General features: G+C 37.6%; 1 long non-coding RNA gene across 1 annotated transcript; it reads right to left on the bottom strand.

Moving 5' to 3' along the window:
• Positions 1-445: 445 nt before the first annotated feature.
• Positions 446-2,918, bottom strand: LOC103768017. Its single transcript, XR_608130.1, has 4 exons — positions 2,859-2,918; positions 2,025-2,064; positions 877-909; positions 446-760 (listed from the first exon to the last, which is right to left on the bottom strand). It is a non-coding gene; the product is annotated as an uncharacterized LOC103768017 (long non-coding RNA).
• Between the last annotated feature and the right edge of the window lie 8,918 nt (positions 2,919-11,836).

Here is an 11,836-nt window from a genome sequence, read left to right as displayed (position 1 = left end):
GTTGGTGTGAATCATTGTCCTGTAAAGTGACTCCTTAGGAGAATGAAATCTGTCTCTCTGGGTCCCTATTACTTGACACTTTGTAACTAATCTTGATCAGAATTGAAACATAGCAAATCCACAAACACAATGCTTCACCCCCTGCCCCCTTCTGAGTAGCATCAGACACAATGCAGAAAAAACCTGCAATGAATGCACCTGGAAGGGTGTTAAAGTCATCAATGAGATACATGTGTTCTGTGTTTGGATCTGAAGCAATCAGATTCAGCCCACACACAAACTCAGCCTGGGTTGGATCTGAAGTATTTACAACTCCTATTGCGTACATTTCAGTGTTTGCTGCATGAGCCTCTCTCTCAAACAACCATGTCTAGTTTTACAGCTTCTCTCTTGTCTGCTTGGCCACATGTTAGCACAATAGCTACTTTTTGCACTCCTGTTCAAGCACCAGAAAAACCTTCCTGGGTTCCTTTACGGATAGCAGTTCCTATGTGAGTGCCTTCTCCCATGTATCGCGTTTTTCTGATTGCTTGCTTAACGTCCTGTTGAGTTGTATGCATATTGAGACCAAATTCGAGCTGAACTTCTAAACTGTATAACACAAGGCCAATTCTGGTATCATTTCTGCCTACAATTACTTTGTCTACTAAAGCAGTTACAAAGTCCTTGATAATCTCAAAATTTTCTGGTCCCACACTCTCAGAGCTGTCAATCACAAATACGAGCTCCAGAGGAATTTCCTTACATTTAATAGTGCAACCTGCAAAGGAAAAATCAAAAAACAGATCAAGATGACTTGACTTGGTATCTTTTTGGAAAGAAGAATGTAATGAAGAAAAAATAGAATCTGAAATGAAAGATTTCCCAAGTACTTACCACATATCTCCTTAATTTAATTATATCTTCTCTCTGGATATGAAAAAAATAAATGTAAAATTATTTTACAATTTGCCTCTTTCAGATGAGGTATAACTTTGACACTACCAGTATAATGAACATCTGCATCCTACAGGGACTTATGACAACTCTTACTGTTTAACTTTCAAACCTGAGCTTTCAAGCTTGGAATGAGTCCCACATTTTACAATGAGCTATTTTATATGGCATGTAAGAATCGTTAACTTGACAACACAGTAACACCTCTATCTAGACTAATTAACTACAGTTATTTTACAGAATATTTTGTGATTATTTGGTTCTCATGAAAACTTAGAAGTCAAAACCTATTCATATTTTAGCATCTGAATATTGTGGATATTCCTGTTAAATGTATTTGGAGTGGAGAAATAGAACCAACTTGAGGAAGCATATTGCTTGTAGTGAGCTGGCATGTGACAGGAAGTGCCAACACAGAGTGGAATTGGGATCTGTGAACCCTAGTGTACCTGGCCCGCTGCATCATCCAGCTTTCAGCAACAACAACAAAAAAAAGCTGCTGCCTTCAGAGCTGTCTGTTCAGACAAGTGATAGCTTCTGTGAAACACAGTGTTTTTCAGCATTGGAGCCATCCTTTGTTATATTTCTTGAAGTGTATTGCAGGACTCATTTGGCATTGAGTCAGTCTTTCAAATACAGCTTTTTGCTTCTGCTGCTCAGCTTCCATCATAAACCTCAGCAGTGTTTATGTACTCCCTGACATGCTTTATTGAATTTGGGTCTAGTGCAGTTCAGGCTTACCAGAAATATAATAGGCCATGACAGGTTTGAAGATCTTTGCTCTTTAGACTCTTAAATACTTTAAAAAAACCCCAACTTTTCTGCAGCCTGGGTCACCTAATACTAACTGTAAAAGAACACGTAGCAGAAAAATACCCCAAATCACCAGAAACGTTAACTTCCATTTCAGCATTAAGCAGGTGACAAAAAGGCAGAAACTTTTGTGTGGTTTCTTTCTATTTTTTTACTAAGACCACTTCTAGTCAGTTCTTTCCAAAATAATGAACATAGGATACATTTCATCTGATAGCATCTTACATTGCCTGTATCTTGCTGTACTGAGATTTAAATAATGGAATTTACTTAACAGTAAGTAAAGCCTTGCTCTCCCTTTGGTCCAGTTTTGCCCTGTAACAGTGATTGTTAATTAAGCCACTGCAATTAGTTAGTAACATTGTAATTCAGAATATGACTTCATCAATACCATTATTAGAATAATATTTGGTCAATAAGAACTTTGGCTAGAAAAAGTAGTGTTCTTGTGATACGACCTTGTGCATACTATATTTACAACCTCCTAAGGTGGTGAGGTCTTTATGGGGATTGAATGACCTCAAGTCTCCCACTAGATCACTGATTGTCAGTTCACATTAGAAAGGAAGACTCTCTGCAAACCTTCCCTGTCTACCATGTTGTGTTTGTTTCCTTTCTCAAGAGAAAGACATTCTGCAATGATCAGAATTCTACACTCTGGAATGATCAGAATTCTGCTTAGTCATATGAGTGTCGGGGCAAGAATGGCAATGGTGTTTATGTATCCCTACTTAATAGTATGCAAGTGTCAGAATAGAGGGGACTACAATTTGCTTTCCAGATTTTGGGGACCAGCCCACCAGCGGAAGTTACCATTTTGTCTCGCTTCATCTGTTCATCAGCTTTGAGGACAAGTCTGGCTACAGTTACTTGGTAGCCGTAGAATAGAATTGCATAATCTTGCCTTAATATATGGCAATTGTCCTTCACTGCCTTTAAGAAAAAAACGTATCTATGAGAAGTGAGGTATTCAGCATGAAAATTACTTCTTTATGCTTTTAAAGGTTTTCATATTTTCAATTTCTTAAGTATTTCTGATTGTATGTAGTTAAATAGCAGGAAGAACGCACAACCCAACTTCATTTTTAAGGATGATAAACCTGAGTTACAGGTTCTCCAGATAAACCAGGGTCACCCACATCACCTTTTTCTCCTTTTTTCCCCTTTTCACCTATAGCTCCTCGATCTCCCTTTAAAAACCATGTTGGTAAGCAGACAGAAAGTTTAAGTCAGTTTTTTATTATACTTTTCACATTTCTCCCTAGCTGCTTTTGTCGAGTTCAGCCTCTGACATGAGTTAGGAATCTTAGACATCATTTATATCAATTGGTATTTGTCAGTTTAATTGTAGTAATAACTTGTAGTATTGGCTAAGCATTTTTATGGGAAAAAATAGCTGAAGCAGTTTGAACAATGAACCATCTCAAACAAGTACATGCAGACAGAGGAGTTTCATGGGATGAAATGATGGCATGATGGAAATTTTTATCTGTCTCTGAGAAAGATAACAGTAGGGAAATTGAGAAGAAAGGCAAGGATGTAGATGGATTTAATAATGGGAATAACACTCTGAGAAAACTTTTTGCCCAGAAATGGTATTTGGAATAGCAAACATATGAATTAATGCCTCCTGGCTTGATTTTTTGTACGCTATGGGACTTTGTACAGCTTTTCTGAGCTGATGTGATCTCAAACTGATTCCAATCCACAATTCTCATTTTCTTAATATTGATGTAGTACACAATTTTGCTTTGTGAGTGGGTAAAATAAAGGTAGTGATATTAAATGTAATATCTGTATTTGTTCTAATTGCGGTAGAAGATAAGCCTCATGACATTAAAATAAGCAACACTGAATTAGATGCTTCTATAAAATATTAAAACAGTCACATGAATGACTGGAATATTCCCAAATCTCACTTCCTTTTCACAGAATTCACATGCCTTCAGGGAGAGTTGACTGTAATGAGCATTTTCAGTGTGTTGGCTTTGGTCTAGGACATTATCTCTGAATTAGATATCATACCTTCTGTCACAAAAGCCCTTCTCCAGGGGGGCCTCCTGGTCCTGGCATTCCCTGAATTCCTTGTTCCCCCTAATAATAATCCAGGTAGTTGTATTAACCCCTTGTAATCATGAGGCATTAATTTTCAAGGCTCAAAGAGAAAGTGCTTCAAGCTGCATTTTAACAAGTGTCTAGAGGCACTTGAGACAATGTCATAGCAAGCTTATATTTGTCAAATACTTCATCAATACGTCTGCTCTAAAGATATAAAATATTGAAAAAAACCCATGATCAATATTTTGCTCTAATTTTCTGTTCCCTCTTTCTATCCCATTTTATTCCTCCTCATACCCCTTTCTTATTTCTGTCTTTTGAGTCTGTCTCACCTGATCTATCCTTTGGGTAAATATAAATACTACACATAGGTTCAGGATGGAGACTCTTTCTCTACCATAGTGCATGTAATTACTTCAGACTCTGTCTATGGGCATAAGAGTTGGGGAAAAGGGAATTTTTAATGTGGAATTTTTAATTCTCTAAGGCTATCTTTCACTAATAAAAGATGCCCGTTTCCTCCTCCCTCAGTACACACACCCTTGGGCTTGCTGTTTGCCCCAGTAGAGACAGAAAATACTTTGTAGGTGCTCATGTTATCCTTCTCATTTTCTAGCCTGAGGTTCTCCTGATCACTCAATGCAGTTTAAATATTGAAGACACTGAGTCTTTTTACCTTAATTTCTTGAATACCTTCACCAGGAGGTCCCAGAGAGCCAGGTGGCCCTGAGCGTCCTATGGGTCCCTAGAGAGAAAACCTGCATGTGTTAAATACAATATTCATAATAAAAGAACCACAATGAATTGTTACACCACCGTGCAATTTCCTGGGAAATTTCTGCTATCAAATTGATGTCTTTTTATAAGTAGTGAGGATAAGATTGCCCTAGCTGACAAAGACTGTTTTTATACTTTATCTGATTACTAAAATCCAGTTTATACTTCAAAGGGGTCACTCAGGGCTTAATGCTTATTGAACATGAATCAACTTGCTGATAGAGATATACACTGCATTGAAGGATAGATACTACTAGTGGGATGTTTGGGACTGAATATTTAAGAGAGGATTATTATTGTTGTTTTATCTTTCATCACTGTTCAGCTTACACAGTAAGACCTATAGACATACATACTGATGTGGCAGTGCAAATAAACTTGTTGCTTGTTTTTTTGTAGCGAAGAATTGCAAGCTATTTTTTGAAAGAACTCTAGAGAAAATGTTTCAGTTCCGTAAGTTATTCATGAGAAGCAATCAAACCCCACATAGTACAATATTAATTTTATACCTATGTTGCTCTTCCAGTATCCCTGCATGACTTTCTCAATTTCCTCATTTGTAAGGACCCTGTGCACACAACAGTTCCTGGGACTAGCACTGGTTGGGGAAGTGCTTCACCACTGCTTTGCTCTGGACCTGGGCTTCCTGCCAGCATGAACTGAATCTTTGGGACCAATAAGCCACATTGTCCAGGAAATACATTATTATGTTGCAAAATATTTACATTTGACCTTGTTCAGTTTGTTTACATTTACATTCTAAAAGAGTTCTTTTGTATTAACAGATTTCTGAAGCTGAGCTGTAGGAGCGTAAGAGTTTTCCTTTTGGGAGTTTTCATAGTGAAAATTGCTTTTTAGAGTTACAGTTATTTTCAGGCCTTTGTTGTAGTGTATATTATAATTACACAAAGAATCCATTTTGCAGGAATTGGTCATCATATTGGGCATTAGATCATTATTGGTATAAGAGGAATTAATTCTAGAACTCAACAGTATGCCTGTAGCTGGGACAGCATTATAGGCAAAACAGGCTAAGTGCCGCCCAGGCCATTAATTCTCACCAGAGCTAGGTCCCAAGAAGTTTTTGCTGCTCAGCTGCACCTGATGTTTGCCAGAGCTAAATGTTTTGTCACTGATCGTCACTGCAAGATTATCACTTTATGATTTATCACATGCAATAGGAAGAAGGCCATGGTTTATGGCTAGACACCAGAAACTTTTTTTTTTTTTTTTTCTATAAAAGAAAGACACTATATCCCTCAGTTATCTTATTTGTCAGATTACTTTCTTTCTGGTGAAGAAGGGAGACATGTAGATGTGTGTGCACGGTCACACATTTTTATATTATGCTTTTTTTCCTTTTTGAGAAAATACACAATGGAAGACACTATTGTTTAAATGGCTTACTTTTGGTCCTGGCAGGCCTTCTCCTGGGGGACCTCAGAGACCAATTGGTCCTCTACTACTGGGATCACCCTGAAAGTTGAAACTTTACAAAACAAGTAGTGAATACTAGAGTTTAATTAATCTCTAGAATTCCTAGCATCTGTTGTGCTCAAATGGGACAAAGAGAAGAATTATTGAACAGAACAGTGCATGTCTAAACAATGGTAACCTGTGAATACTGCAGACAGGACAAGAAAGTTATTTGAGAGAAACAGTGGCTAGTGGTTTAAATACATTCAAGACATATACAGTCAATTATGCAATTGTTACACAGAAATTACAGTTTCCGTATCATAAAATGAACTCCAGGTTCCCCAAACAAAACAAAAACAAAAAAACACCCACAACATGTTTTTCCTTGCTGTCTGACAGTTGAATCAGCCTCTCTGTTCATGTTGGCACTGTTCTATCTTTTTTCCTTTCAGTGCCTTCAGACAGGTAGTGGTTTGAGATGACTGGAAAAAAGATGTATGCCCTTTTAAGAGATGTTTAAAGCCTTTAAATAGCTGTAGCAAATGCTTCTGATTGCCTGTATAATTCCAGTAATCCTGCAGTCAGGATCAGGATAACTTCTGAAGTGAAGCTTGAATATCTATGTGATCTACCTTTTATATACTGGTAGGCATGTTAAAGCTAGATTAAGAAGGCATTCTCACTGTGACCTATGGGAAGGAATTACAGATGCATGAAGTACATACTTGCATTTACTTTTCTAAAACTTAAGGTCTGTACCTTTAGGTCCTGGTAGTCCAACTCCATCTGGGCCTTCTTTAGCAGGAATCCCAGGAAGGCCTGGCAACCCCTGAAATGACATGCGCAGACAGAATATTCGTTGAATTTGCAGCTATATTGACTATATGCTTTTGTTAACATTAATGTGGTTGTATCTTGAATATATTGGCTATTAGAGGAATCTGTGTGGTCTACAGTTATTTAAATACTACTACGATAGGCCGGAAGTGGTGTCAGTGGCACTGGCACGTGTTGCACCTTGTGCCAGAGGCTTGCATGTCTGAAGACAGAGGGGTCTGATCCAGAGAGGCAGGTGCAGAGGCAGTTCTGTGTCAGACTGCACAAAAATATCAGCTAGTATTGAATTCCAATTTCCATTCTGACATTCCTTAATTTTTATTCCTCAGTGTGGCATTTGCATGCACTTATTGGTGTCTTTAGCACAGGTAAATGCTAGTATGTCACCAAACTCCCCAACTCTAGTCAGCAGTCTTCCTGGGACTTCCTCACTGCACAGGCATGTATCTTCCAGGGCTGGTGGAGCACACTGTTGAGCAGACTAGATGCGTGGGCCAGTGCTGCATACATGAGTGAGGAAAAGAGATGAAGGAGTCTTTTCTCTTTTTATCCTTTTTGCAGATCTTCCCTAGCATGTGAGCCATGGAGACTAATCACTTTGGTGTAGAAGCTATTTGTTTGAAGTTCACATAAAAAATATTGTCTATAAACTTACAGGTGGTCCAGGATAAACATCTCCTTTTGGCCCAAGAGGCCTGGGGGTCCTGGAATACCTCAGTCACCCTGGTGAAGGCAGAAAAAACAGCTGAGGTGAATGCCAGTATAATTCCTAGCAGGAAATTTTCGATCAAACTTCTTTGGCAAATATATTGTAACTTGATTTTATCTGTTTATCTGCTAATGTATTTTACTGTGTGAATGATCATTGTAGGTTATTAATTGTGGACTAAATCTGGCATGTTTAAAAGCACTGAGGATTTACAGGACCTTTCACATCTTAGTCACTAATTTGAATCTTTTCTAAGAGCTCTGCCTTTTGCCATTTGGAGCCGATGTATAAGGAAGAATGACTTTGATTGCACCACATATTTTTATCATGATTACTATTATTCCACCTTTGGGGGAATGAGCCCAGATTGACAGACAGACAAAAGTCTAACGTGGGAACCAAATTCCTTAGGAGCTACTTGAAGTAATTTTTATAACAGAAGGTAGATGAACTGCTGCATTGTATTCGGAAAAGCCTGTATAGCTTCTGCACGTGCTGTGTGTTTCTGTGGTGAGCCGAAGGATGTAGGGCCGGGCACAACAGTGGTTTGTGTGGCCAATTTAATAATGTTGTTTTCTATCACAAGGTTCCTGTCTGGTTTTGTTGTTCCAGAATTGTATTTTTTTATAATCCTTTGGAACCTCATTAAAGCTGTTGAGTATAACACTATCTTCCTATTGTGGATGCTCAGTTAAGCTCCTTTCATGGGTCCAGACAGCTGGACTATCTCAGGAACAGATTTACTAGGGAAACGAAGCATTTTAACTCTCTCAGCCACACTGGATGGTGCAGGAAGTTGTTCAGAGTTACAGCTGGATGGATGATCAAGATTGTGTTTGTCCCTCTAAGTACCCAGAACAGATGTATGCATAACAGTGGCAAGCAAAGGCTCATGCAAAAAATAATTTAAAAAAATTAGACTGTGAAAGGTTTTACCCTGTATGGCTTAGTGTCATGTGTCTGAGAGTGAGGCAACAGCAAAACCACTAATACTGACAAAAGACAGCAACAAGTGAAGACCATAGTCATGGAAACATCACCCAACTGAAAGAGCTTTGGGGATGCAAGGCTGAGGGGGAGACTTGCGACTCTGAGCAAAGGAGCTGCTTCCTATTGGTTGATTCCTGGTGGATTCCCAGAAAGAGGGCAACATGCAGTTCTCTGAGATAATTGGACTGTACCAAAAATTATGTGATTCCATCATCATCATCATTATCTCTTCCTGATGAAAAGAAATTTAAGGATCTTGAAAACCACTAACTGATCAAAAAGGGATAAAGATTGTTACATGTTTCTTATGCATCTGTTACTGTGTTCAATTCACTCAAAAAACAAGGGAAAATACTGTCAAATTCACTAAGGAAAAAAAAAGAAGAAAAAAAGGGGGTGAGATCTGTTTTATTGTGAGAAACACAGGTTTATCTGTCCCAAGTTTCTTGGTGTTCAGACAAAAATCAACCCTGTAAAGAAGAGCAGCTTACAAAAGTTGAATCTAGGTAACACTGAGGCAATAGTAGAGAAGTGCTAGAGAGAAGTTCTTATTCTTCCACTACTTAAGGTGTCTTTTCTGCCAGTTTTGCCCATGTAATTTTGGAGTTTGTGCATCATGCTGTATCAAAACTGGGAATGAAGCAAAGGAGCCTGACTGAGAAAAATTAACTGTGCTTAACAGATAGGATGTTGTAAACAAATACATCAGGTGTTCTCTCTGTATTCTCTCCAATTGTATTCACTCTCTTGTATTCACTTCAATTAAAACCAGTCATTTGTCTCCTGGTTCTCTGCCATATCAAAGCTTGTGGTTCATGGAATCTGGAAGATTGACCTTCTATGGCTTTCTGGCTTTGCAAATCTTTATACTCTGCCAGTGTTGTACAACATGCATGATAAGAACTGTGGAACACCTGGCTGTCTTAGGCGATTTGCAGTTGCTTCACTGAAATCCTGCATTATTTTACCGTTCTATCAGAAATTATTTTACCAATTTAGGAGCTACCGTTGCTCCAGGAAGCCCAAAACCTGGTTCTCCAATTGGTCCAGCAAGACCAGGTAACCCAATGTCACCCTGCAATGAAAAAAATATGCTCTAGTTATGCATTTTATTAAACACCAATCACAGACTGTGTGGGGTTTTTTTATTTCTGTTATATGAATTTATATATGTCAAGCATAACAGCTACTTTTATGTATTGTTATTGCAAGCATTAAACACCAAAAGCAGAAGAAAAGTATTGTGATATCTAAGGTTATCCAAAGCAAAGGTACATAGGTAGGCCACAAGGGCATGGTGGTAACTAGACTGGATAAAATCCATAACTTTGTTCATAGGAAGAAAGAAGTTTTAGTTGACCTCATAAGGCTGAAATTATTTATGTGAATAATAGCATGGCCTGCTTCACCATTTCCCCCCTGTGTTTATAAGCTTTAGGAACTGGAGTGTGGATGTTACCTTTGGTCCAGGCACAGCTCTTCCAGGAGGGCCTGGAATTCCAAGATGTCCTGATGCACCAGGTTCTCCTTGCAATGAAGGAAGGAGAGAAAAATGATGGACTTTTCTAAAAGCAAGCATGAGCATCTCAGAGAAAACACTACTGCAACAATATATAATATTGAAATTCTATTAGAATGTCTAGTATTCTATTCTATGTGGAGTGAAATCTAACTATTTGAAGAACTGATAAAAAGCACTGTTCTGATTTCTCAATGGAAATTAGATTCTTCTCCATCACTGAAAAGACATATATGTTATTAGAAATTCCTTTCTTATTGTATTCAAACCTTGGTTGGCATGCAAGACTTACTGTCCAGCTGTGTAAGTAACTGAAAACATGTATTTTTCTATTAGAGTAAATTTTTTAAATTAGTGTTTTCAGTTTACTTTTTTTATTTTTCCTCTGTGTAAATATACACTTGTGTGTATAAATAGCAAAAGACTTAAACTAGAGGAGAAATCTGGAGTAGCCTCTCACTTTGAGTGAGTACTGAGTATTTCAATAGAAACTCCAAATCTGTAAGGGTATTAGTAAAGAGTCAGTGTAAGGGGAAATAAAGTCCTGTCACATATGTATATGTCATACACCATACTATCTTCCCAAATATTTCAGCACAAAAATACGAATATTAGTTGTCCCTTAATGTTTTCCAAACAGGGAAGCAAAAGTTTTTAAAAAAGAGCTTGTAGATGTTTGTAGGCATCATGGCGTGTCCTGCTAAGAGAGCCTTGGCTGAACTTTTTTTTTTTTAATTATCTTTCAAGAAGCAGGTTAATTCCAGGACAGTTATTTCTTTGTAGAACAAAGCACAGCTTTAGGGGGTTATTTTACACACATAACATGGTAATAAACCTACCTTAGCTCCAGCAGGTCCAGGCACTCCTATTTGTCCTGTTAATCCATGTCTTCCTCTCTGACCTTGATCTCCCCACAGAAATGGAGAAGACATGTCACACATATCAAATAATATTTAGAATGTGTTAAATGAAATTAATTGTAAATATCAGTGGAAGATAATGTTCTGTCTCATAGCTGGTGCACATGAGCTGTTCTATAGCCTTCATTGGGAAGTCAGTTAATTCTGATTAGTAATTGTCCAGGTTTAGATTTGTACAGTTGAAAATATATAGATTACATTTGAAATTAAATTAACTGATTTACCAGTGAATACTGTGAAAAATATAAGAACCAAAAAGAGTCTTAAAGATTGCATCCTTGCAGTTGAAAAATCAAGTGCAGTAATTACATGAAAATGATACTAAGAAAACTAATCAAAACATGAAAACATAATTCACTCAAAGGTATTATTTTTTTAATTCAAAGACAAATAGGGTCAATCAGTGAGCACAATGCCCTTTCTGATTGACCAGCTTATACTTCCAGGCAGAAAAAGTGAAGTGTAAAGTTCGTAAAGGGATAACTGCTATTAAGGCATATTATTAGGCTGTAATAATTACAAAAATAAGAAACAGCTATGTGTCAAGAATAATTCTGAAAAAATTCCAATACAGCGATTAATTTTATTGCTGCATTATGTCATCTGCTGGTATTCCTTACCAAAGTAATCTGAAAACAGGTGGATGCCTTGACTTTCCTTCCTATGCTGTTTTTTAGCCCTTCTAGCTTCTCCCAGTTGTGATATTAAATATCTTTATTTCTCTTCTGTTGTGACATTTAGTCTCTATGTCTTGTTCAATGTCTTGGACAACTATTCCAGCAATTTCCAGTGTCTTTCACAGGATACAAATGCTGATATGAGAAACCAAATTTACTTCTTCATCTGTGAATCAGTAGA

Source organism: Merops nubicus, unplaced genomic scaffold (assembly GCF_000691845.1).
Source record: "Merops nubicus isolate BGI_N331 unplaced genomic scaffold, ASM69184v1 scaffold48522, whole genome shotgun sequence".
NCBI classification, from domain to species: Eukaryota; Metazoa; Chordata; class Aves; order Coraciiformes; family Meropidae; genus Merops; species Merops nubicus.
Note: the sequence above shows the minus strand (reverse complement) of the source record. Positions and strands in the feature narration are given on the sequence as shown.